Here is a 13,895-nt window from a genome sequence, read left to right as displayed (position 1 = left end):
TTTTAAACTTTGTCTCAAAGACAGCATATAGAATTATCTGCTGGATTTGAACCCTGCCCCTTCGTTGTTTCATTTGGTTTTGCTTTTTACCAATATAAGAAACCTGTTATTTGTTGGTTTAAATTATTTACACTTATTGTGTTCTATGATAGTAGGCTTTATTTTAGCCATCTTATTTCCAGTTATCTATTTACCATACTTTATAAGTTTGTTTACTTATCCTTGTCTATTACCGTCATTACAAGTATTCAGGAACTCCTGGTCAAGATGACAGTGTAGGTAAACGCAGTACTCACCTCCTTCCACAACCACATCAAAATTACAACTAAACTACAGGACAACCATCATTCAGAACTGCCTGTAATCTGACTGAATGGAAGTCCTATAACTAAGGATATAAAGAAGAAGACACATAGGGACTGGTAGGAAAACAGGCTGGTCCCACACCCACATGTGGCAGATAAAAATTGGAAGGAATATCTCAGCTGCAGAGGTCCCCCTGAGGAGCGAGGGCTCCCAGCCACACACCAGGTCCTCCAGCCCAGGGTTTCAGTGCCAGGAAAAGAAGTCCCCGTAATATCTTGCTGCAAAAACCAGCAGGGTTTGAGGCTGAGGTAGATGGAGGGTGTCTGGAGACCCAGGCAGATCCTCGTAAGGGTCCACTTAAGGACTTACTTTCACTCCCTCCCTCTGAGCTCCAGTGCTGGGATAGCAGCTTGAAAGGGAATAGAGACATATGGGGAGGAACTGAATTGGGTAGCATCAGGTCAAGAGCTGGGGGGCAGCTTTTTCCCAGACAGAAGTGCTGGCAGAGTCCATTGGTCCTTTGATAAGCATTCCTACAACTAAGGCAGCATGTGGGTGCCATATCTGAGACTCCAACAACCTAGCTCACACTGTTAGCCTTGGTATTTCCCTGAAGCCCTGTCCCCCCGACCCCACCTCCCAACTTTCTGCCTCACCCAAGCTATTTCCAGTGGATTTTCCATATAAATGGCCTGTCTTGGCTCATTATCTTGACTCTCCATTATATTCTCCTTTGCTGTTCCTCTAGGAAAGTTCAAGGCCATTTTTTTTTTTTAATCAAGAAGAACAGACTTCATTTGAACATGAGTTCTATTGTGTGTGTCTGTGTGTGTGTGTGTGATCAATAAGTATTTTTTTAATATATTTTATTGATTTTTTACAGAGAGGAAGGGAGAGGGATAGAAAGCTAGAAACATTGATGAGAGAGAAACATCGATCAGCTGCCTCCTGCACACCCCCTACTGGGGATGTGCCCGCAACCAAGGTACATGCCCTTGACCGGAATCAAACCTGGGACCTTTCAGTCCGCAGGCCGACGCTCTATCCACTGAGCCAAACCGGTTTTGGCAAGTATTTTTTTAATATATATTTTATTGATTTTTTTATAGAGAGGAAGGGAGAGGGATAGAGAGTTAGAAACATCAATCAGCTGCCTCCTACACACCCCCCATTGGGGATGTGCCCACAACCAAGATACATGCCCTTGACCTGGAATCGAACCTGGGACCCTTCAGTCCCTAGGCTGATGCTCTATCCACTGAGCCAAACTGGTTAGGGCATCAATAAGTATTTAGATATAGGGAATACATAACTACACAGGTAACAATATTCACCACCATTGAAAATGGTGTTTTGTTTGGGAAAATTGCACTCTAAAAAGATTTATACAGCTTCGATGGAGATGAAAGATACAGACTTGTAAAAAAACATTATATTCTTCAATAGGATTGTATAAATAAAATATGGTTCGGGCTGTTTATGAATTTAGGCAGAGTAAAACTTATACCATAAAGTGCAGGTTAAGTATTCTTAGCTTTTCTAATGCAAATACAGCACTTCCATTGGTTTGGTTTTGAGACATCAAAATCCCAAGCATTAAGAAATGAATCTTAAGTTTAGAATAGTACAGTAAATTCAGTAGTGACCATGTTTCCTTTATTTCCATTGTCAAAAGAAAAGCTTGACAACTCAATTCTAGTTTATAAATCCTGTCATTTTGATACTTTCTTCCAGGAAAAGCCAATCATTGAAAAGAAAAGAAGCCTGCCTTGGAGCCAGTTATTTTACAGTTAGCAGCAGCACCTTCCACAAGGCTGCTTTGGCTTGTCGTACATGTAATTAACATTTTAAACAAAATGAAGAACCTAATTCAAAGATAATTTTGGCATCCATGCTCACCATATTGACCACAAAGTCTAAATAGGTATGTCTTAAACATAATTGCTCACAAAATCCATGACGACAGACTTAGTCATTAGCACAGACATTAAATGTGCATGTTTTTTATCATCAGAAGGAAGAAGTTGTTTAAGGGTAAAAAAAAAAAAATAACTTAAGACTGACAAATTGAATAACCTAAGACTGACAAATTGAATAACCACAGATAAGCTCCTTTTGCTGAAATGTTCATGCCACCTACATCTTTCTTTTACTGCAATGGAAATAATTTTTTATTTTAAATGTCCATTGAAGTTATTTTAATGTATTTATCTCTGTACAGTTTTCTGCAGAATAGCAAGGTAATTATGGAATGTAATTTTAGAAAACACTATTATGCAGTCTATTGAGACCCATTAAAATATCAATCACCGGGAACAGAGTGAACAAGAGGCAAGAACAATCCCAGGATGAGCACAGCCCTTGCGCCTCTGCATCCCTGCGTCCAGCACCTGTGGCCCGCCATGGTGACCTTCCTCCTCCTGCCCAGGAGAAAGGCTGAAGGGGATGCTAAAGGAGATAAAGCTAAGGTGAAGGAGGAACCACAGAGAAAATCTGCCAGGTTATCTGCTAAACCTGCTCCTCCAAAGCCAGAGCCCAAGCCTAAAAAGGCTCCTGCAAAGAAGGGAGAGAAGGTACCCAAAGGGGAAAAGGGAAAGCTGATGCTGGCAAAGGTGGGAATAACCCTGCAGAAAACGGAGATGCCCAAACAGACCAGGCACAGAAAGCTGAAGGTGCTGGAGATGCCGAGTGAAGTGTGTGCATTTTTTTTAATATATTTTTTTATTGATTTTTTTACAGAGAGGAAGGTAGAGGGATAGAGAGCCAGAAACATCGATGAGAGAGAAACATCGATCAGCTGCCTCCTGCACACCCCCTACTGGAGATGTGCCCGCAACCAAGGTACATGCCCTTGACCGGAATCGAACCTGGGACCCTTCAGTCCGCAGGCCGACGCTCTATCCACTGAGCCAAACCGGTTTAGGCAGTGTGTGCATTTTTGATAACTGTGTTCTGGTGACTGTACAGCTTGAAATACCATTTTTATCAAGTTTTATAAAAAATGCAGAATTTTGTTTTATTTTTTGTAAGCTATGTTCTTAGCGCAGAGAACATTTTACTGTGTGTTTTGTGTGGTTGTTTTTTTTTTTGTTTTTTTTTGGAGAAGGACATATATCACTAATAGAATGTTTCCAAAGCTGAATTGGCATGGGGAAAAAAACACCTTTCCCTTCTAGTTTTGAGAGACTTCCTCTTGGTTCCTGGTAGGAGGGATCCCTTGATGATGTTGACACACATTAGCCACCTTGGCACAAACACTTTGTGGTGTGAAAAAAACTATATCCTTTTCTCCCTCTCCACTTTAGAATAGACTTGACTCCCTTAAGCCCGGAGATCTATTGGGCCTGACCACCACCACCTCCCCCCACCAAAAAAAAAAAAAAATCGGTTACTAGTATGATGTGTAATCTGGACTTCCCAATGTCACCATGGCGATGGCATCCCTCAAAAGAGCAGCAGTTCCTTTTTAGAGTGTGGATCTACAGATTGATAATCCTGGCATCTTCATCTCATTTCCTGAAAGTCAAGATTGGCTTGTGTAAAGTTGTTAAACAACACGCTTAATGTGAAATGTCAGCCCTCACTCTAAACTTGCCCTGTTCAGACATCAGATGAAGACTTCATTGGATTTGATGATGGCTTTCTGATTTTGGCAGTCCATTGAAGAAAGAAGTTTGAAAGTTGTATACTGTTAATGATTGTCTGCCCATGCCCTGCCTGAAATACCATGACGGTTTATGGAAAGTGTCTTAAATAAAGCTGGGGCGGTCCCAGGGCCTGTGTAGGACCTGGGCACGAAGCTCCCTGCCCTGCAGCCAGGTCCACACCTATCCCAGGATCCTGTTCCACTCGCCCACATTTTGTTGGATTCCATCTGGGCCGTGGCCGACCTGCTCTCTTCTTTGATTCTGTTGGGACTCACAGGTACTTCTTAGATGCCAGGAAGCATACATAGTAAAGGGTCTCCTGTCCCCTCACTCTAGGGAAAGCCTAGCCGTGGTCCTCTTACTGCTCAATCTGAACCCTGGACCCTTTACCTCTCCTGAGGGAGGTGTCAGTCTCAAAGCTGGACTCTCACGGGTCTTGAGTATTGGAGCAAATGTTCCCATGACTCGGACTCACTCGCTCTGAGCTCCAGCACTGGCACAGCAGCTCGAACGGCACCAGGGACACACAGGGAGGAATCGCATTGTCTGTCATCAGGGTGAGAGCTGGAGGGGCAGCTTTCTCCAGGACAGAAGTGCTGGCAGAGGCCGCTGTTCCTTTTCTGAGCTCTCCCCCCACAGCGCTGGCAGGTGGGCACCATGGCGAGTCTTCATCAACCTGGCTATCCAAGAATTCAATGTTCTTATTCTATTTTAAAAGATATACATACTATTTTTATTCCTATGGTGGATAGCCCAGTTTAATAAGATTCACATTTATGCTTACTTTTCACCATAAAGTTTTAAAATTTATTATATCTAAGTCTTCTCTCCACCACAAAACTGAGACAGATACCGACATTCACTGCCATGTCCCTATGGTCTGGTGCACCTCAACCCCACACCCAACCAATAATGATACCATCTGGAGCAGTGCTACTCAAAATTTGGTCTACAAACTGGTGTGTGTGTGTGTGTGTGTGTGTGTGAAGAGAGAGAGAGAGAGAGAGAGAGAGAGAGAGAGAGAGAGAGAGAGATGACAGCTTGTCCTAGTGTGAATCTACTGAATTAGTAAGCACACCGTTTAGTCCCGCTGACTCTTTTTTCTTAGCAAGATTTTCTCAATAAAAGAAGCAGTGTATTGATTTGTATTCTTGCACAAGCTCTTTATCTCACCTGGATAGATAAACTATTCTTGGACTCGCACTTTGACTAGCAGTGGTCTGGAGTTTTAGTTCTAGATTGTTAGAATATGCTTTTGTATGTCATTGCTTATTTAGTCAACAGTGAATGTTACTAAGCTTAATGTTTCTTCAACGGTTTAAAAATGCTACTTCATTCTTTTCATTCATCCAGTGCTGTTACTCAGAAAATTTAGTCTGACTTTTATTGCTTGGTAGTTGACTTACACTTACCCTCTGGAAACTTTTAGCATTTGCTTTCTGAACTTAGTGCTCTAAAATGTTAATTTAATATGTCTAGGTATAGTTTCTCTCATCTATTCGGTTGTATGATTCCTTCCAAACTAAGGTCTCACATCCTTCATTCTGGAAATTTTCAATAATTATATTTTGAAATCTAACTTTCCTTTATCTATTTTAGTTATTCCAATAATATGATATTAACATTCCCTCCTCTATCCCCCATAGCTCTTAACATGTTTTTTTTTTTTCTTATTACCTTTGCCTAATGCTTTCTTAGAAGATTCCTGACCTGATTATCCAGCTCACTGTTTTGTTCTTTGGCAACATATATTTATTCTGCTATTCAATTATTAAATCTGTTCATTGTTATCTTTACTTCAACAATATTATATTGATACTAGCTTTCCCGTTGCAGGAAAAATCCTGCAATAGGATTTCCTGCTGCACTCTACCCCACCTCCATTCCTCCCTTGCCGCCCGCCTGGCCTTCTCCTCCAGCCCGCCCGAGTTTCCCTTCGCCCCCGGCCCCGCCTCCGCTCCGCCCTTGCCGCCGGCCCCGCCTTCTCCTCCATCCCGCCTTCATTTCCCTTCGCCCATGGCCCTGACTTCGCTCCGCCCTTCTCCTCCCCCCGCCCCCCTGGCTTGCTTGCTTCTTCGAAGCTTTACTCCCTTTTGCAGCTCTTGGCTTCTTTCGACACTATCTTGATATGCAAATTAGCCGCCATCTTTGCTGGGGTAATTTGCATACTCGTCCTGATTGGTTGGTGGGCGTGGCTTGGCTGGTGGGCGTGGCTTGGGTGTAGCGAAGGTGCGTCAATTTGCATATTTGTCTATTATTAGATTAGATTTAATATCTCCAAATCTTCTTTGGGTTTCTTGTTTCATATTTCCCATATTCTCCCTTATGTTTCTGAGGATATTTATTGTTTTTATTTTAAACTAGAGGCCCGGTGCATGAAAATTTCTGCACATGGGGGGGGGGGCGGTTCCTCAGTGTGGCCTGTGCCCTCTTGTAGTCCGGGAGCCCTCAGGGGATGTGCACCTGCCAGCTTAGGAAGCAGTCAGTCAAACATCCTTAGCGCTGCCAAGGAGGTGGGAAAGGCTCCTGCCACTGCCACTGCGCTCACAGCCATCAGCCCGGTTTGTGGCTGAGTGGAGCTCTGCCTATGGGAGTGCACTGACCACCAGGGTGCAGCTCCTGCATTGAGTGTCTGCCCCCTGGTGGTTAGTGCACGTCATAGCAAACAGTCATTCTCAGTCGTTCTGCTGTTAGGGTCAATTTGCATATTACCATTTTATTACATAGGATTCTTTGTCCACTACATCCATTCACTCTGATTACTCATGATTTTTTGTTTGTTTTTATCTTTTTTTTAATGCTTCTGTATTTATAATGAGCACTTGTGAGCTCCTATTATCATGGTAAAATCAATTAGTTACCTTGGCAAATAATGGATAGCAGGGAGAAGAGTGAAAGTGTAGGCCCTAGCTTGTATTGGTTAAGGAAGTAGAAGGGTACATCACAGCATGAAGACCATCTGGCATTACACTCTGGGTCCAACTACTCCTTCTATGCCCTCCACCCATGAGATCCTGCCTATCAGATAAACTACCAAGTGCTCTACCTCAGGCATTACTCCTTTCTAAAAATAACCACAAAAAAATATATTTTGTAATTTATTGTCCAGCCTATGGAGGACGGTGAGTAAAGAGGTTGGTGGGAATATTCCAGTACTTAGCTCCACTCAACTCCAGCTAAATATGCCAGGGCTCACCTAGTCAACCGAGGATCTGCTGTTCCTACCCATTCAATCACTAACATTTATTGAATTGCCCTCTAGAGACCCTGCACTCCATTATAGGGAGCTGATGCAGCAGCTTTTATTATAACCCTCTTGAACATAAACCAACGTGTCCTGAGATAGAGGGCTGGATAAAGAAGATGTGGTACGTATATGCAATGGAATACTACTCAGCCATAAAAAGATGAATTACTGCCTTTTGGGACAACAGGGTGGACCCTGAGAATATTATGCTAAACTAAATAAGTCAGAAAAAGCTAAGAACCATATGATTTCACCCATATGTAGGATGTAAAACTGAAATTCATAGACACAGACAACAGTATGGTGGTTACCAGAGGGACATGGTATAAGGGGATAACATAGATAAAGGGTTCAAATATATGGTGACAGAAGGAGGTTTGACTTTGGGTGGTAAACACATAATGCAATATACAGATAATGTATCATAGAATTGTACACTTGAAAACTAAATAGTTTTATTAACCCCCAAAAATTTAATTTATAAAGAATTCTAGTTTTGCCATTTTCCATTAACATGACTAAACCAGGTTTATCCCACTTTCCTCAAAAATCTCCACAGAAATCATTTGTAATTAGAGCAGAACCTGGAATATAACTTTCCTGCAAGTATACAATCTCATAATAAATACAGATGAGAACCTTTTCATTTAAAAAAATATTTTACTTATATGCAGAAAAGAGTTAACCTAGCAGGCCTGCAACTGATGTACTTAGAAAGGCTTGCTTATAAGAGTGGCCAATGGCCGGCATCTGAGACCTTGATTAGAAAACTTGCCCTAAATGACGACAGCAGCTCACCGTATCTATTCTGTTTGCACAAGCAATGTGGTTTATGCTGAACACCTGCTCTCCTTCTGAGAGTCTGGAATTTCAGTGACTAGAGCCCATCACACAGGCACTGTGTGCTTACATGGCAGCCCACAGTCAAAACCCTAGAGGCCTAGGCTCAGGCCAGAGTTCCTGGTAGACATTTCTCACCTGTTGTAGCTCGTTGCTGGCAGAATAAAGTGCATCCTGTGCACCTCCCCTGGGAGAAGGCTCATAGAAGGTTGGGGCTGGTTTTCTCCACACTTCACCTTGAGTGCCTTTCCCTTTACCAATTTTGCTTTGTATATATCCTTTCACTGTGATAAATGGCCATGAGTATGATCATATGCCGAGACCTGTGAGTTCTCCTAGTGAATTACCAAATTTGGGGAGTTGTCTTGGGAACCCCTGACACAATCTGCCTGTGAGAAAATTAAGCAGTCTCAACACCTCTGCCTCTGGAATGCCATCTCATCACTCGGTATACCCAGAAAGCACACCATTCACTGCCCATAAGGCAATCCTACCTAATAAAAAGGTAATATGCAAATAACCATCACTCTGCTACGCCCACGATTGGGCGGCGGGAGGCTGGGGGGCGGGACTCAGGGTGGCATATCCGGCCATTGAGAGGCGCGGGGGGCGGGACTCCCGCCCCCCCCCCCCCCGGTGCTTCTCAACAGCCGGATTGGCGGCCCCTGAGGGGGGCTGCCTCGGATACCCCGGACACCCGGCTCCCCTGCCATCGGAGGCGGGGAGCCGGTTGTCTGCGCTGGTTCCAGGCCAAAAGCCTCTGCCGGAGGCTTTCGGCCTGGTGCACGCGCGTGCACCCAGCTCCCCTGCCATGCTCCCCTTCGTCAGCGCCTCAAGCCCCAGCAGCAGCGGCAGCGGCTGGGGATGAGCTGGTGATCCCAACAGCCTGGCAGCTCAGTGGCGGTGGTGGAGGCAGCATTGGGCCTGGGGACTGGCGAACAGGCAGAAGATGGCCCTGATCACAGGAGGCTAGGCCTAGGGACCCTACCCCCACGATTTAATCATGCACTGGGCCTCTAGTCCATATATATAAAAGCCTAAGCAACCAAACGACCAAACAATTGGTCAACCAGTCACTATGCCCCACACTGACCATCAGGGGGCAAACACTCAATGCAGGAGCTGCCCCCTGGTGGTCAGTGCACTCCCACAGCCAACCTTCTGCAGCCGGCCAACTTCCCGTGGCCCCGATCAGCCCCAATCGCCAGCCAAGCCGAGGGACCCCATCCATGCACAAATTCGTGCACTGGGCCTCTAGTAAAGATATAAATTAGAGGCATACTACAAAGTAAACTTGCCCATCAAAATAACTTGGCCTAGCCCTAGCCAGTTTGACACAATGAATAGAGCGTCGGCCTGTAGATTGAAGGGCAGTGGGTTCGATTCTGGTCAAGGGCATGTACCTCAGTTGCAGGCGCATGTGGGAGGCAACCAATCGATGTGTCCCTCTCACATCAATGTGTCCCTCTCTCTGTCTCTCCCCCCCCCTTTCCACTCTTTCTAAAAATCATTGGAAAAACATCCTCAGGTGAGGATTGACAAAAATAAATAAATAAATAAATAACCTTGCATAATGGGTAATAATAATTAAAATGTTAAAAAATGTTATCAGTGAGAACAGCAAAATCCATGCATTTTTTTCTACGAAAAAACAAACAAACCCTGAATAAAAATACAGGTTGAAAAGTGTTCTAACATATTTTAATAGATTAGTATGGCAGAAAGATTAAGTACACAATTACAAATGATAAAACATGGCTACATAAAACAATTGTTTTTCTCTCTAGTGAGAAAAATAACCTTGAGGGAAATGAAGCACTACACTCCTCCTCCTCCAAACCCAAATCATTCTAAGAACTCACCTCCTACACATGAGCACTGTCTGATATTTAATCTCCAGATCTCGTTAGAGAAATCTGTTAGTACATCAGGCTCAACCTTAAAAGAAAGCTTCAAAAAAAACCTCTCTGAAGTTAACGATTTTTCTTCTTCTTTTTTTTTAATCCTCACCTGAGGATATTTTTTTTATTGATTTTAGAGAGAGAGGAAGGAAGAGAGAGAAACATCAGTTGTTTGCCTCCCCTACGCACCACAACCAGGGTTTGAACTCGAAACCTAGTTATGTGCTTTGATGGGGAATCAAACTTGCAACCTTTTGGTGTATGAGACGACACTCCAACCAACTGAGCCATCTGGCCAGGGCTAGAAATATTTTCTAAAGGTACATTAATATAATATACTAGAGGCCCAGTGCATGATTGAATCATGCACGTGTAGGGTCCCCTACACGCTTTCACTTTTCTAGGTGGAGCTGGGTGCCTGTCCGCTGGTGCACCAGGCCTTTCAGAAGCCTCCGGCTCGGCGGAGGCTTCTGAAAGGCCTGGTGCCGGAGCAGACAGGCACCCAGCTCCCCCACTTTTGATGGTCCGCGGCCGCTGAGGGGGGCTACCCTGCTGTTGAGAGGGACAGCAGGGTAGGTGTCAATGGCCGCCTAGGGGGGCTGCCGCGGACACCTGGCTACCCTGCCATTGAGAGGCGCAGCTGGGTGTCCGCAGCAGGCCCCCTCAGCGGCCGCGGATCTGGCCGTTGAGAGGCACAGGGGGTGGGAGTGCCTCTCAATGGCCGGATAGGCCACCCCAAGTCCCGCCCCCCAGCCTCCCACCGCCCAATCGTGGGCGTAGCAGAGTGATGGTAATTTACATGTTACTCTATTATTAGATAGGATAGTAAAACTAAATTACTTAATAAGCTGCCAAAGAAGAGGATCACAGAAAATATATCTCTGGCCCTGGCTGGATAGCTCAGTTGCTTAGAACATTGTCCTGATACACCAACATTGTGGGTTTGATCCCCTATCAGGGCACATACAAGAATCAACCAATGAAGTGGAACAACAAATTGATGGTTCTCTCTCTCTCTCTCTCAAAAATCAATAAATAGCCTTTGCAAGTGTAGATCAGTTGGTTGAACATTGTCCTATGCACCTAAGGGTTGAGAGTTTGAATCCTGGTCAGGGCTTATATCCAGGTTGTGGGTTTGATCCCGGATAGTGGGAGGGGCAGCATATGGGAGGCAACCAATCGACATTTCTCTCTCTCTCTCTCTCTCTCTCTTTCTCTCTCTCTCTCTCTATCTCTTAGTTTACACAGGACCCTCTCCTATCATATTTTACTATCTCTTAGTTTACACAGGACCTATGTAAACTATCTCTTAGTTTACACAGGACCCTCTCCTATCATATCTCTCTCTAAATCAATAAAAACATATCCTCAGCCCTAGCTGGTTTGGCTCAGTGGATAGAGCATTGGCCTGCGGACTGAAGGGTCCTGGGTTCGATTCCAGCCAAGGGCACATGCCCGGGTTGCAGGCTTGATCCCCAATGGGAAGTGTGCAGGAGGCAATCGATCGATGATTCTCTCTTATCATTGATGTTTCTATCTTTCTCTCCCTCTCCCTTCCTCTCTGAAACCAATAAAGAAATATATATTTTTAAAAAAACAACATATCCTCAGGTGAGGATTAAAAATGAATTTAAAAGTCAATAAATAGGCAATGGTAAGATATGTACACATATAATACCTTAATAAAAAAATTGGAAAAAGAAAAAGTCAATAAATAAAAATTAAAAAGAACATATATCTCTGTTGTTTCTTGAATGATGGTAAAATAATAAATTTTAATAATAACAATTTATATCCTAATTAGAAATTACATGGGCAAGTCATATATCATGTTGCATGTGTGTTCCATAAATTTGTGTCAACATGTTAGGTGATATCTAATGTAAATCCTTTAAAAGAAAAAAACAGAATTAAATGTATTTTAAATTTAAAGCATTCATCCTGACAGTAGTTATTAAGATTCAAGCAATTTAAGTTATATGTGGGAAGTTTTTCCATGTTATTCTCATTCATAAAATGCCTCTCCCTCCTTTCTTTCTCCCAATATTTTTTTCCCAATACAAGAGTTTGAGGTCCCAATTAGATTGTGACCATAATTTTCTCATATTTTATTCCTGGCACCCAGATTAATTCTGGCATAGCTGGCATTCAATAAATGTTAATAACTGCTGTTAAAAGAAGCAGAAAAATATGATAGGAGAGGGTCCTGTGTAAACTACTGAGATCTAATCCATTACCTCTCTGCATCTAGAAGTAACTTTTCCTAGAATCTTGTTTCTGTCAGAGCATTTCTAGCATAGTATGAGAGTTAATCTGGTCATCCTATGCTTGCTGACTCTCTGATGTCCCTGATCCTGCTTACCTCCCTAGGCCTACATTTGCTTTCATGTCGTACACGGATTCCATACACTTGATACTTATAGGACTTAGATAACTCTGGACCCAGTGACCATTCATTACGGAGGCAGGCATTACTGAAGGAACAACTGAGATGATCATGTCCTAATGGTAAGACCCCACCAGTGTTCTACCGCTGTTCCTTCTATTCTTTTTTTTTTTTATATATATTTATTGATTTTTTACAGAGAGGAAGAGAGAGGGATAGAGAGTTAGAAACATCAATGAGAGAGAAACATCGATCAGCTGCCTCTTGCACACCTCCTACTGGGGATGTGCCCGCAACCAAGGTACATGCCCTTGACCGGAATCGAACCCGGGACCCTTGAGTCCGCAGGCTGACGCTCTATCCACTGAGCCAAACCGGTTTCGGCTGTTCCTTCTATTCTCATTAGATGAACATGACAGAGTGTAACGATGGCATTTAGGTCAGACAGATTTTAGCATTAAAAGTTGATTCTGATTCTGAAGAATGCGTGCAAAGTATCTTCTCAAGTCATATATTAGACGTATTGATCTCCCCTGGCCACCATTTTAGCAAAGTACATCCTGGCCTCCCTGCTGAGGCACTGGACCAAGGGAGGGTTTTCCGCAGTGCTCCGGGAGGAGTGCTAACCCCATCGTTATGTTTGCATAATCTGCAGGACCGAGTAGCTGCTTGGATGTCTAGTCCACACTCCCTTTCCCCACCAGGACTTCAATCCTATTCTGAGTCTCAGCCCTAACACCCAGAAGGCAACATCCTGACTCCCAATGCCTTATTTACATAGATACTTGAAAAAATAGAGTGAAGGAGAAAAAGGGGATGATTAAATAAATTAAGTGGTTTTCCTTGTTATATTTATTTCCAATGTATTATCTGTTTGACTCCTCAAACTTTGGACTGAGCCTGAAACCCCGCTATGTGCCAGGAATTGAACCGGCAACTTTTTGGTGCATGGGATGATGTCAACCAACTGAGCCACACCGGTCATTTATTATTAGGGGGTAATTTGGAACAATTCCTTCAGAGGATATTTTTCAATAGAGATATTAAAAATATAAGTGCACATATTCAATACCATCAAGTCCTCTTCAAGGAATTTAGTCCACTCTCACAATTGTGCAAAGATAATTTATTTATGAGTGTTCACTATAGCATTGTTTTTAATAACAAAAACTAATAGTGATCAATCAGACTATGGGGAAATAAAACTATATGCCTCCATTAAAAACAATCATGTAGGTCAGGATGTACTAGTACTGATATAGAAAGACTTCTAAATATACTGTTGAAAGTCAGGGGGAGGATTTGGAACAGTATTTGAGTTAAAATACACATACACACACGAAATAAATGTATCCAAAATATCTGGGTGTTTACAATAAAGTGTTTTATCATGGGGATGCTAGGAGAAGGAGGGAAGCCTAAAAGCCTAATGTAAAGATTAAAAATAAGGCAGCCAGCAGCAGGTCAGACTACTGTAGTCATTGGTCTTGTTCATTAATTTTTGTATGACATTCATTCAAGAATTGCCCTGATTAGTCACTTAACAACCTGGGGAATCGCTCAAGAGG

At 43.2% G+C, this 13,895-nt stretch overlaps 1 pseudogene; it reads left to right on the top strand.

Moving 5' to 3' along the window:
* The first annotated feature begins 2,708 nt into the window (after window positions 1-2,708).
* Window positions 2,709-3,010, top strand: LOC103290786 (non-histone chromosomal protein HMG-17-like; annotated as a pseudogene).
* The last annotated feature ends 10,885 nt before the right edge of the window (window positions 3,011-13,895 follow it).

Source organism: Eptesicus fuscus, chromosome 3 (assembly GCF_027574615.1).
Source record: "Eptesicus fuscus isolate TK198812 chromosome 3, DD_ASM_mEF_20220401, whole genome shotgun sequence".
Taxonomy (NCBI): domain Eukaryota; kingdom Metazoa; phylum Chordata; class Mammalia; order Chiroptera; family Vespertilionidae; genus Eptesicus; species Eptesicus fuscus.
The sequence above is the reverse complement of the archived record's forward strand: the minus strand, read 5'-3'. Positions and strand labels throughout refer to the sequence as shown.